The sequence below is a fragment of the Coptis chinensis genome, chromosome 6 (genome assembly GCF_015680905.1).
Source record: "Coptis chinensis isolate HL-2020 chromosome 6, ASM1568090v1, whole genome shotgun sequence".
NCBI lineage: Eukaryota > Viridiplantae > Streptophyta > Magnoliopsida > Ranunculales > Ranunculaceae > Coptis > Coptis chinensis.
In genome coordinates this window covers 11,192,689-11,205,537 of record NC_141461.1, presented here as the reverse complement: position 1 = coordinate 11,205,537, position 12,849 = coordinate 11,192,689, and the positions used below count along the sequence as shown (strand labels likewise).

Sequence of the window (12,849 nt, the reverse complement as noted above, 5' to 3'; positions counted from 1 at the left end):
AAACCCTTAACTTCATATCCGAATATTTCAAAGACATCTAGACTAGGTCCCATGGCCAAAACTGCAGCGTTTGGAGACTTTGTTATTTGGTATGTCTTGCTCTTCCTCAACACGGTTCTCAAACAATATTAAGAACAGTGTTTTAATTTTTTAAGTAACAATAGAGTGTTAACAAAACATACCTTTTGGCGAAGCCAATTAATAAAGGTGCGATTATGCTCAGCTTTTATCCATTTTACACCCTTGCGATGATTTTGAAGCCTTAGGTAGTCCATATGCTCCCTTTTATGTTAATAATTAAAAGAATACAAGTATTAACTACCAGCTCCCTTATGGAAACGTTGGAGATAAACATCTAGTTAAATTGAACTATTGTGCGTTTATCTACTTACTTGATATAAGGTTGAACTTCTTTCATGTTTTCCAACACATAAAGATGTGCTTGTTGCCAAGACTTCTCATCAACTTCAACAACATCACGAACCCCCAATCGGTCTTCCATCGCAAATTGTATCTCCATCTTCCAAATCATTTATGCATCATGTTTCTTGTGGAAGGAACTCCAATTGCATCTACTTCACTCAAGAATTCAAAGCACAAAACTCAGCGGCTTCTTACGCAATATAATTCTCCGCCATACATCCTTACGGGCGGTTTAGATTCCTAACATATCCCTTTAACACCATCATGTACCTAGAAAGTTTTTTAAAGCTTTAAACCTTTGATACGTGCATTGTGAGACATTTAATAAATAAATTAAAAAAAATCATTCACTTACCTCTCAAAGGGATACATCCATCGAAAAAACTGGACCACATAGCTCTCGACCTCCCTTACAAGATGAACATCAAATGCACCATGATGTCGAAGAATGATGGTGGGAAAAACTTTTCTAACAAACACAAAGTTACCACCAAATCTTTCGAATATTATCCAATTTCGACACATCCACTATTTTTGTGCAAAGAGCATTAAAGAATAAGCATAACCGAATAATGGTATACCTCACATGCTTTGGCAACACCGATCGTATCGCCACGGGGAAGAAGTTGTTGCATTAGTCGGTGGCAATCATGAGATTTAAGACCATATAATTTCAAATCTTTCATTTGAAACACAAGATTTGAAATTAGAACAATATCCATCCGGGACCTTCGGTTCAAGCGATTGTGTTGCAAACTTCCTCTTTCTCTTCTCTAGATAATGTATAACATCTTTGGCGGTAGGTAGAATCTTGTCCCTCTCTTCTCTCGGTGCTAGTTCTTCCCTTAAGTGCATCTCTACAAGGTCAAGTCGGCTTTGAAGTGAATCCTTTGTTTTCAATGGAATATTAAGCAAAGTCCCAATGATGCTATCACACACATTTTTCTCAATATGCATGACATCCAAGTTATGTCTCAAAAGCAAATGTCTCCAGTAAGGCAACTCAAAAAATATAGATCTCTTTTTCCAGCGACCTTCCTCATGATTTTTGTGTACACCATCAGTTTTCCTCCGCTTTGGTGTTTCAGTATCCTTAGAACTTATTTGCTCCTTTCCCCTTTTTCTTTTCTTTGAACCTTTGGACCTAATTCGCGCCTTCTCCTTTGATTTTTTTGACTTTCTAGCACTTTTTGGTGGCTTTCCCCATGAGTTTTTGAAATGCTCAACTTTTGTGAAGATTTGCACCCCATTCAATGATTCTGGACTTGATCGCAGCTCTTGCTTACCATTAAATGGTCTTTTCTCCTTTTTCGTCACGGATGGTTTTGGAAGCCATCTCCGTGCCTGGTATACATTCTTCTTGCCGTGTTTCAATCTAATAGAATCTGTATTTTCCCCGATCTTGGACAAGCAAGATACCCTCGACAAGATAAACCAAGCTAAGTTTCCAAAGGCGGAAAATCAGCGATTGTCCACAATAGCACAGCCCTAAGTATAAAGGATTCTTGCTTATAGGCATCATATACCTCAACACCGGGCTGCCATAACAAGCGAAGATCTTCAATCAAAGGTGCAAGATAAACATCAATGTTGTTACCGGGTTGGTGCGGACTGATATCAACAAGCGTTAACATTAAGAACTTTCTCTTCATGCACGCGACCATGGTGGCAGGTTGTAAGTCGCCAATATAGCGGGCCAACAACTATGTCTGCTGCTAAGCTAAGAGAACTGTGTGGATTAAAGCCATCGGTTGAAAGTGCAAACCGAAGACTTCTCGAATCACCGCAAACTCGGCCAAGATTGATCGGCGTGTCTCCATGTTTGGGAATCAATTTGGGTGACTCATTTGACCATCAACTACCTCTCTTTCATTCGCATGCCATACCAAATTCTTAGCCGTTTCAACAGATTGAAACATTTTTTAAGTCTAGGGATTATTAGGAAATACCATAGTACTTTTCTTTGGAACACTATAATTTTGGTGGGGATTATTCTTTTCACCTTATACCTTGACGGCTCCACATGTAGGACAAGTAGTTTTATCCTTGTTTATTAAACCTCTATAGAGAATACAATCATTGGGACATGCGTGAATCTTCTCATGCTTTATTCCAAAAGCGGACAAAGTTTCCTTCGCCTCTCTCATGGTCAAAGGCAGCTCATTGCAATCTGGGAGCATATCCTTAAACAGAGCCAACACCATAGAAGCTTTTATCGGACCACCCACTCATTGCCTTCACATTGAAAAGCTTAACGAGAGATGATAACTTGGTGTATTTTTTTACACCCGTCGTACAAAAAGGTAAATCGGCTTCTTCAATCGGTTCACAAAGTTTTTTCGGGTTCCCCATGAAAGTCTCCGAGTGGCCTCAAACATTTTTGCGATGTTTGCGGCCTCATCTAGTCCACCCTCATCAAAACCTTCCTCGACTCCCTACTTTCGATCGACTCCTTTGGAGCATCTTCCCCATGCCATACCCATGTGCAATACGTTTGTTCAATCCTTTTCGTTCTCGGATGGCGCCCCACCTCCACTATATCAAATTGGTACATATTCCCACATTCAATGCATGGATGGGGGTATACAATTCTTACGTTTTGCATTATCAAAAGCAAATGTAAGAAACTGATTAACGCCTTCTACATATTCAGTAGAAAATATATCTCTCGACATCCATGACTTGTCCATCTCAGGCTACCAAAACAAAATACGATAAGTCCTTATCGTCGACAAACAAGCAAATACGAAAATAGAGTTAACTGAAAAATATAGTCTAGTTTAAAATTAAAAAACAAAAAATCATGTTAGATAACCATTTGTGAAACCTTCGTTTATAGCCCCTAAAGTAAACCTTCGTTTATAGCCCCTAAAGTAAACCTTCGTTTCATAAACCAAAAAAAAAAACACTAACGACCACCTCAAATCAGGAATAAAGCACAAATTGTAAAAAAAAAATCCAAATCAAATGAAAACCCATACCTTACTTGATTTAACTGGATATTGTTGTTTGAGAGAGCTGTGAACACGTAGAAATCCTAATCACAATCAATTGAAATTCCCCTGTTCCAAAAAATATATTGGTATAGAACTCAAAAACCAAAACTTTTTACTGCAACAAATTCAAAATCGAATAGAGATAAAGAACTAACCTTGTCTGTCTTCAATTACCGAACTGAATTTTGGAGAGGTAATAAATTTTAGATGGAGAATGAGTAAAGAGAGAGTCGTGAGGAATTGATTTAGGTTGAGAGAGTGAAGATAGAGTCGCGAAGTGTGTTTAGACTTTGAGTTTGAAGGAACGAAGCTCGCGAAAGTGTTTGAAGGAACGAAGCTCGCGAAAGTGTTTCTGTTTTTCGTGTTTGTATGATTACAGAATTTGAAGAGTTTCAATTCAACTAAAGCGGGAGTTGAGCGAACGTGGTTACGTGGGTGTGTCGTGTTTTTTTGTTTTTAGTGGAGCTGTGGGCGTAGACCAAAAACTACCTAGGTCATATAATGGGTCAAACGGTCACTTAAGAGTCGATAATCACGTAACTATTTTAGTGAAATAGTCACAAATAGTTCTCCACACATATACACCTTCTTTAAAAAAAAAACCATTTGTGACCGTTTTCAAAACGCACGCGTCACTAAAAACTTTTAAAACAGTCACAAAAACCCTTTTATGCCATTTGTGACCGTTTCAAACAGAACAGTCACAAATACCATTTTAAAACAGTCACAAAAAGCCTTTTTTCTACTAGTGTTCCCATCTGATAACGGAAGCATTCAACACTAGTCATGTCTATCGACTTCCTAGGTTTCTTTTGCTGTAGGTCAGGCTTGGCCTTTTCCTTGCCTTTCCCTTTTCCACTTTTCTTGTTCCAAGGAGCCTTCCTCTTTTTGGAGTTGACAACATTTGCTTTAGTTTGAACAACAGGCTTTTCATTGAGAAGCCTTTTGTCACACCCGAATTTCGACAGAATTCGGAAAAACATTATTTGTTCCCGACTCTTCGATCTCCGAGGTGTGACGCACTCTCAACTCCCAAAAACCCATAAACAGTTTAAATATGCGGATAATAAAAACCAATAAAAATTTTAACTTAAACAAAAGTCTTCTTCATGACAAAGATTCACAAATAAGATTAGGTTACAACTCTTCTTTCAATAACTCTTTAATAAAATTTACAAATGAAAATACAAAAACATTGTCTAGACTGAAATTCTATATCACCTCAAGGAAAACAAAACAAATCCACGAGATGCTAACGCTAACGCAAAACCACAAGCAAAGAACCACTTTTCTTCTTCAACACTAAACCTGGCTAAAACTTATCAACTATGTTCATTGAATGAACACACCCCGATAAAGCAAACATGCAAATCGGGTCAGATTGACATTATAAAATCTTTGGTGTGAGTAGCTAAAAAAACAACATATACTTATACAAATATATACATAATCCATACGGCAGTTAGTTCCTCCATCGGCGCTTTTAACTTTCAACGACTAATATGACATACTCAAGTACAATAATTAAAGGCGGTAGTTCCTCCATCGAGGCCTTTAACTTCCCACTAACCACACAACCAACTATCGCATCATAAATAAGGCATGTAGTTCCTCCATCGAGGCTTAGGTTCTAACTAAACAAATAACCAACCAAGCATATTACCATAATTAGATTATTTCGGGCTTTCTTTCGTGTCCCTAAAATTCACGTCAGATCTATGTCTTACCTAGTTTCTGGCTACCACAATCGCTACCCAACGCCGAACATGTACATCCACATGCCTCCCCTTACATAATGAACCACTCCGATGCGTAACCACCGGCGGGATGATGCCGCGACACCGTAAATCCTCACACGGAAGCAATTATGTAAGTAATGCCACTATTCGGCATAAAATATTGCGCATCATCGTTCTATTTTGCGAACGGAATAATCAAGCCACTATTAAACTCGCCGGGAGGGCCATTCAACTTTTGAAACGCCGGAAGGGACGCCGAAGGCCATTGGATTAAGCAAACGCCGGGAAGGTCAATCACATGAGTTGTGGTAGCTAGGTTCTAGGATTTTCGTTCGTAATTTATTCAAGTGTCATACATTAATGACTCATAATAAATCCACTATATCGCGTCGTGAGGTCAATTGCCTTATTGCACTAAGCCACAATATATAGAAATATCTCAATATATCTCATAACTATTTTCATACTTTCACGTACAATATATTATTGACTACACCACACTCAGGTGGGCAAATATTCATCAATACTATGCTACCTCATAGTAGCATCTCACATATATAATAATGGAGTATTTATACATTTATGTCTCCAAAACTATTCCATTTAATATATATATCCCAACATATATATGTTTTACACACTACTCACGTCAAATCATAATTAGATAATGACAAACAACGTTATATAATGTCCGACAATATTTTATTACTATATTAGTCCATATAATCAAATATGTGAAAAACTGGAAAACAGTCAACATTCCACAGTCAACGGTCAAAACGGTCAATGGTCAAAGTCAATGGTCAACTGTCAAAGTCAACACGTTATGGTCAAAGTCAAACTGGCATGGTCAAAGTCAAACTGTCGTTTCCGTGTTCGACAGGTTCAGGGTCATAGCCATGGTTCATGGCTAAGGGCAAAGGTCCATGGTTCATGGGCTCATAACCAAGGTAAAGGTTCGGACCCAACTGGCCAAGCCCAAACCTTATATATCAACTCTGGTCCACAAATTAATATGGAACTGGTCCGAAACAACGGATTAATCCGGCCCAATAACTAACTAGTGTTTAGGCCCAAAAACTTATACTGAACTGGCCCGAAACATAATTGGATTCGGCCTGAAAATCTTTAAATTAAACTAGTCCAAGAAAACTAGTTAGATTTTGGCCCAACCACTTAATCTAAACCGAGCCCAACAACTTAAAATAGAATCCGGGCCCAAACAAAACCAAAAGAAACTAGCCCAAACAAAACAACCAAAATCGGGCCCAAAACTTAAAACCAAACCGGCCCAACAACTAAACAAGCTAAGGCCCAAGCCTCCAGAGAAACCGACCCAGGCCCAAAAACTTGAACTGAAACCGGCCCAATCAAAACAAATGAAACTGGCCCATAGAAACAAATGAAAGAAAACCAGCCCATGCCTACCAAAAATTAGAACTGGCCCAACAATACAACTAAGTTTTCGGCCCCAAAAACTAAAACTGAAATTTCGGCCCAACCACCATTGAAATTTTGGCCCAAAGAACTAATCTAATCTGGCCCAAAACCAAAGGTTAAATTCGGCCCAAAACAAACCAAATAAGGCCCAACCAATCACAACTAAAACCGGCCCAAAGAACCAAGCCCAAGGCCCAGACCGATCAACAGTTACTGTTCATCTTCTCTAGCTTCTCTCCTCCACCAAAACCGACCACCACCATCTCCACTCGACAACCCATTTTGACCCACCGATTTTTCTCCTCAAGAAAACCCCTACAACTTTAATAAAAGCGAAAATCGAAAATCATAACATCAAAGCTCTTCTAAATCTAGATCTACAAATCGCGACCGCCATTAATGCTTGTTACAAGCTCTTACAGCCCTCACTCGACAACCCCACACCATCCCACATCAACAACCCACCAAATTTATACAAAAACAGTTCAAACGATTGTTAAAGACGCATAAACCCCAAGTCCCAGTAATGGCAGTAACGCCATTAACGATTTTCTTGGGAGCTTCAGCCTAACTAGAACGACCCCTCCACCCTCATGCCCGGCGTCCATCATACATCAACAACCAATATCAAAACAATCAACAAAAGTAAAACGATTTTGGAGCTCGCACCGCCATTAATAACCTGTTCCGAGCTCCAGCGTATTCAAAACCAACGTTTTCAATTAATTACATAAAACCAACGTTTTCAACTATACTAACATCTAACCATACACAATAATTCCACAGGATGCGAAAAATAACGAAAAAATGATATCACGGGAGGAAACCCGTGATAAAGCTTTTTGCGAAATAGAGTAAAAATATAACTACTCACGCGTGTATTAAAAACCAAGCCGAATCCTCCAGTAGTCGAACCGTCGGCTCCCATTTCTAGCAAACAAGCTTTCATCTCCGCCTCCATTTTTAATATATTATTTTTCTCTGAACCCTATTTTCTAGAAAAATGTGTTTATATACTTGGGTCCGAAACCCAAACCTAACACCGACTCGGGCCCAAAAACCAGGCCCACGTATCCCGAGTCCAATCCGACAAATTTTGAAAATAATTTAATTAATTAATTAAATAGATAAAAACGTATTTTAAAAATACGGGCGTTACACCTTTGTTCTTCAAGCTCACATTTCCTCTGCACCTGTGCAAAGTTTGTGATACTGTCATCATGCGTCAAGATAAGACGAAATTGTTCCCAAGTTTTAGGTAAAGACCTAATGACAGCTTGAATTTGTTGTTCATTTGACAGGACCTGTCCTGCTTGGGCTAACTTAGCAACCATGTTCCTCATCACCGTACAATGTTGTGTCATAGAGGTATGGGGTAGCTTGATAAATTTGTCAAAGCTCATTTGTAGCCTCCTCAGCTGTGCAGTAGTCGTACCCCCAAGGTCCGCCTTTACTGCTTCCCATAGCTCTTTAGCCGATCCAAGGCCATCATACCGCATCATGAAGTCATTCCTCATAGTGTCAAGTATGGCAATTTGGGCAACATTGTCTCTGCTTGTATACTCATTGTACCTCTTAAGTGCAGCAGTATAAGCAGCTTGTGTTAATCCTTCTACGCGTGGGGTTACGCTCTTGTCTCAGTTATTACATCAATGACCTTCCTATCTGCCAGAATTAGCCTAACTTTCCTAGACCAAAGTTCGTAATTGTTATCGTTTAACAAGTCCTTTTTAGGTAGCATGGTAAACGGAGATTTTCCATCGGGTGCCATTCTATCAAGTTTGAATTTCAAAAATAAGATACTACGAATAAGAATCATCTCTTAAAATAAATCTAAGTAATCCACATTTTTACATATGAGATGATCATGATAATCTACTAGCATGATTCTAGCCATTAAATAAAATCAATGCATTTGACTATCAATAACATAGAATATGTAAAAAATCTACTACTTAAATTTTATTTACATGCAATAGTAAAAATCCAGATTTAAATAATTACTGCATGGTAAAAATAAACATCCTAATGTCAATTTTTAATCGTGAAAAAATACATGTGAAAAATCCTAAAATTTCTAGAGAAATAATCTCATAAAATAAATTTCCATGTAAAAATTTCTAAGGAAAAAAAAATCCTAGAAAAAATTTCCACTAAAATTTTAATTAAAAATAGCCAAATTATTTTCCATAAATAATTTATTTTGCAAAAAAAAAATTAAGCAATTTCTAATTAATTTTAAACAACCTAATTATTTAAAATTAATTAAAAGCATGCAAACCATGGAAAACCTGGCTCGATGCCAATGTAGGATTTTTACCGATATCACATGCATGATTCCTACGATATGTACAATTACGCTATATCACATGCATAAAATAGCACAGCAGAAACAGAAGATCGTACCTTGGTCACAGTTTTCAATTCGAAGTTCCAAGCTTTGATCTACCGGAGAAGATGATGTTCTTCGCACACTCAAGATCTTCTTCTTCTCAACTTAGCTAGAGTCAAGTTACAACCACGAACGGGAAGCAACCTTTGTTCACGAACCAAAAACCAAGAACTGACAATGGTTAGGAATGGAGGTTACCACCTATGGAATCTCCACGAAAAACTAGCTTCTACTTTAGAAAACGTTGGAGGCCACCATTAAAGGGAGAGAGAGCTTTGCTTGTTTTTGGGATGATCAATATGTGAGGGGGTGGGGGTCTATTTATAGAACTCTCCCACCTCCTCAAAATTGTATAGGATAGAGTCCCATACTTATCCAAAATCAGCTAAGGATAGAGTCCTATACTCATCTAATGTAGGCTAGGATAGAGTCCTACACTCATCCCAATACCTGGTGGTTATCCTTATCTCTGTAGTTTATCCTTATCTTGGTGGGAGTTTATCCGTATCAGGTCTGACCCAGCCTTATTTCCAACAAGATACTCATTTGTTGTGGTTCATCCATTGAAGAGCAATCTCTGTTCTAGTTGCAGCCTTGTATGTGGGACTGTTGCCACCGCTGCTGTCTGATGGTGAAGTAACTGTCTTGTGCAAGACACCAGAAGGTGATGAAAGTGTTGTTGCTTAGGGACTAGTATCCCTGCTCCCTTCCCAATCATCAGTCATCAAATTAAGAGCCCCGCCGCTACTGAAGTTCCTACTATCTTTAAACAAACCCAAATCAGATTGTAACAAGGGGCCCTAGCTAGCCACTAGACCAAACAAACAAAACAAACCCAAATCAGATTAAGGCAGAAGAAACCAAAGCAAATTTATCAAAGAAATGTAGCCAGATAATGAATTTAACAACCCCATGGAAAGATTTGAACAGAATGAGAACAACAAAAAAATGCCATTTTATTAAACATAGATAACCACATGCACAAAGTGAATCCAAAAACCTCATGGAAAGATCTGACCATAATAAGAACAAAATCTGTTTGATAAACATATAAAACAGTTAAAAAGCAAGAAAAAAGAGCAAACCCAAATCTAATCATGACAAAACAAGAAACCCCATTTTTAATTACTCAAACATAAGTATATATTAAATCCAAAAACCCATAAAAAGTTTCCAAAAATGAGAACAACAAAACCACATGAAAAATATTAATTGAAAATGGACTGTGAAACAAGTATAGGCCGGTAAAAAATACCCACTGACCAGATCATTAAAGATGAAGCACACATTGATGAACTTAAAACCAAAGAAAACAAAAACTGAGAGAAGTACTAGTAACATTGAAGACCAAAAGGAAAAGGACCAAATAAAATGGGTTGAGATAAATTACAAGAAGAAAAAGGAGCAATTTTCTAAAATAAAACTAGTAACATTGTTTGTAAAATAACCACTAAGAAACAACAAATGCAAGTGGTGCTGAAGTTTAGGTGTTCTCTTTCTCAGATAATCTACTCCAATTGTTTTCTTATATGTATGGCCTTGTAAACCCCGAAACACATCAAGAATAAAGCAACAATCAAAAGAACATTTTTCTAGAATAAAAGTATTAGAAACTAACACTTATTTTCTAAATTCATCAATCTAAGCATTCCAAATTACATTAGCGAACAACGACAACAGAATAGAACCACTCATCATCTCACAGATTTCATAGTTCCAACCAAAATAACAAACACCAAACTCCATTGCTAAATTATATGAATCTGCAGTAATCGTTGACAGCAACCAAAAACCAGGAGATAAATTCTGAAACAATCTTCTGTTATTGCTCCTTCTCCACATGACTTTCTTTTTGTTTCTCTTCAATCTCTCCACTATTCTTCACACACGAATTTGCAACCTCGTTTTTAATCGTAATTTTAGGATGAGAAATAGAGAAAAGAGGAACCCCACGAGAGGGAGAGAGTACAGAGGGGAGACAGGGGTCACTCTATGTTTATGTTTGGAGAGAGAATAGGAGAGAGAGAGCGAGTGAGAGAGTTTTGAGAAAACCCTTCACGAGATTATATTTTGAAATTTCGGTTTTTAAGTAAAGTCTGTAAACGGACGTCGTTTAGGAGCGGGGCTGTATATATATATAGCCCCGATCCAATCCACTGTAGCCACATTCTAGGCACAGTCGATCCAATCCACCGATCTGTTTCGATATAGTCTATTCTCAGCCCTTGGATATTTTTAGAGTTCTGAAAATCAAAACAGCTCAATATCAAAATCGATAATCTTACGAAGGGTTTTCTCTCTCCTTTTCTCTCCCCAATTTGCTCCAAATGCAAATTCAACACCTCTGACACAAAATCAAACAACGAATCTGGCATATATGCTTCTCCATCCATCTCGCATCCTCCAACAAACTTGCGAAATAGGAAAATAATTGAAAACCCTCACTCTCTCTCCTCGTCTCCTTTAAGAGGTTCGTTCCTCGATTTCTTTTCATCTCTTCTCCCCTTGTATATAATTTTCTAATAATAATTACTAAATTCATGTTATTACAGGTCCTAAGAATGTAATTGCGTTTCAGTAAGCGAGCAAATTTAAATTTGTGGGGAGCTATGGTCAGCTACACGATTACTTCTGCTATCAGCATGAGGTACGTGAATTACACTAGCTAGATCATTGATCTGTTACTACAAGAATGACTCAGAGCAACATCCGGATGAACATCAAATGCAACTCACATTTTATGCTTTACATGATGCTATTCAATTCAAATGTAACACACTTTAAGGACAAGATACATAGATAAACTGAAAACAACACATGTAAACGTGTCATGTTAGTGGTTTTACTACTGTTTAACGTGTCATGTTAGGGAACATCTGAAGTTCGATCTATTAAGCTCAACTGTGTTAGCACAATTTTAGTATATGACTGTAATTTGGTGAAATACACGCTTTGCATATTGTTTTGTTGCTTTTCACCTAGCCCTGAGTAGTTTCATTTTCTTTGGATGAAGTGATAGTAAGGTCAAGTTTGGAATTTACTGTTGCAGTGTGATACGGAAGAAGCGAGTTCATGTGATACAGGGTGCAATGGTGGCCTAATGAATAGCGCACTTGAGTATACACTCAAAGCTAGTAGACTTCAACAAGAGGAAGACTATCCTTATACAGGGAAAGATGGTAAATGCAAATTTGATAAGACCAAGATTGCCGCATCTGTATCTAACTTTAGTGTTATCTCCATTGATGAAGAGCAAATAGCTGCAAATCTAGTGAAAAATTGTCCTCTTGCGGGTTTGTTAGCCAATTACGCGGTGTCTTTTTTCTCATTCATTTTCGATATTGCTCTATGGATTAATAACTTGGTGATATGCTTGATTGCAGTGGGTATCAATGCGCTTTTACATGCAAACACAAAGAAGCGGGGAGTCTCAAGTCCATACATATGTTCTAAGAGGAGGTTGGATCATGCAATATTGCTGGTGGGATTCGGCTCAGCTGGCTTTGCTCCCATTAGGCTAAAGGAGAAACCATACTGGGTCCTGAAGAATTCTTGGGGATAAAACTGGGGAGAGGATGGTTTCTACAAGATATGCAGGGGGCCCGATGTGTGTGGTGTGGACTCTATGGTCTGAACCGTGGCTGCTGTTCAGCTCACTCCTAAATAAATTATGAAGTTATCAGCTAAAGATCTATAGATGCATGATCTTTGTGTTCCTGATGATTTGTTTGATAGGGAATGGCTGCACTTTTCTTGGGATAAGAGTTGCCTACGTATCAAGTTTCTTGGGATAAACTTGAATCAAGCCTTATATAGTTCATCTCTCTCTACTTATAGATGTTTGAGCTGACTTTCCTTA

General features: G+C 38.0%; 1 pseudogene across 1 annotated transcript; it reads left to right on the top strand.

Moving 5' to 3' along the window:
- The first annotated feature begins 2,128 nt into the window (after positions 1–2,128).
- On the top strand, positions 2,129–12,825 carry LOC147491421 (cysteine protease RD19A-like; annotated as a pseudogene). Its single transcript, XR_015199415.1, has 4 exons — positions 2,129–2,180; positions 11,573–11,637; positions 12,040–12,283; positions 12,374–12,825. The product of XR_015199415.1 is annotated as a cysteine protease RD19A-like (transcript).
- The last annotated feature ends 24 nt before the right edge of the window (positions 12,826–12,849 follow it).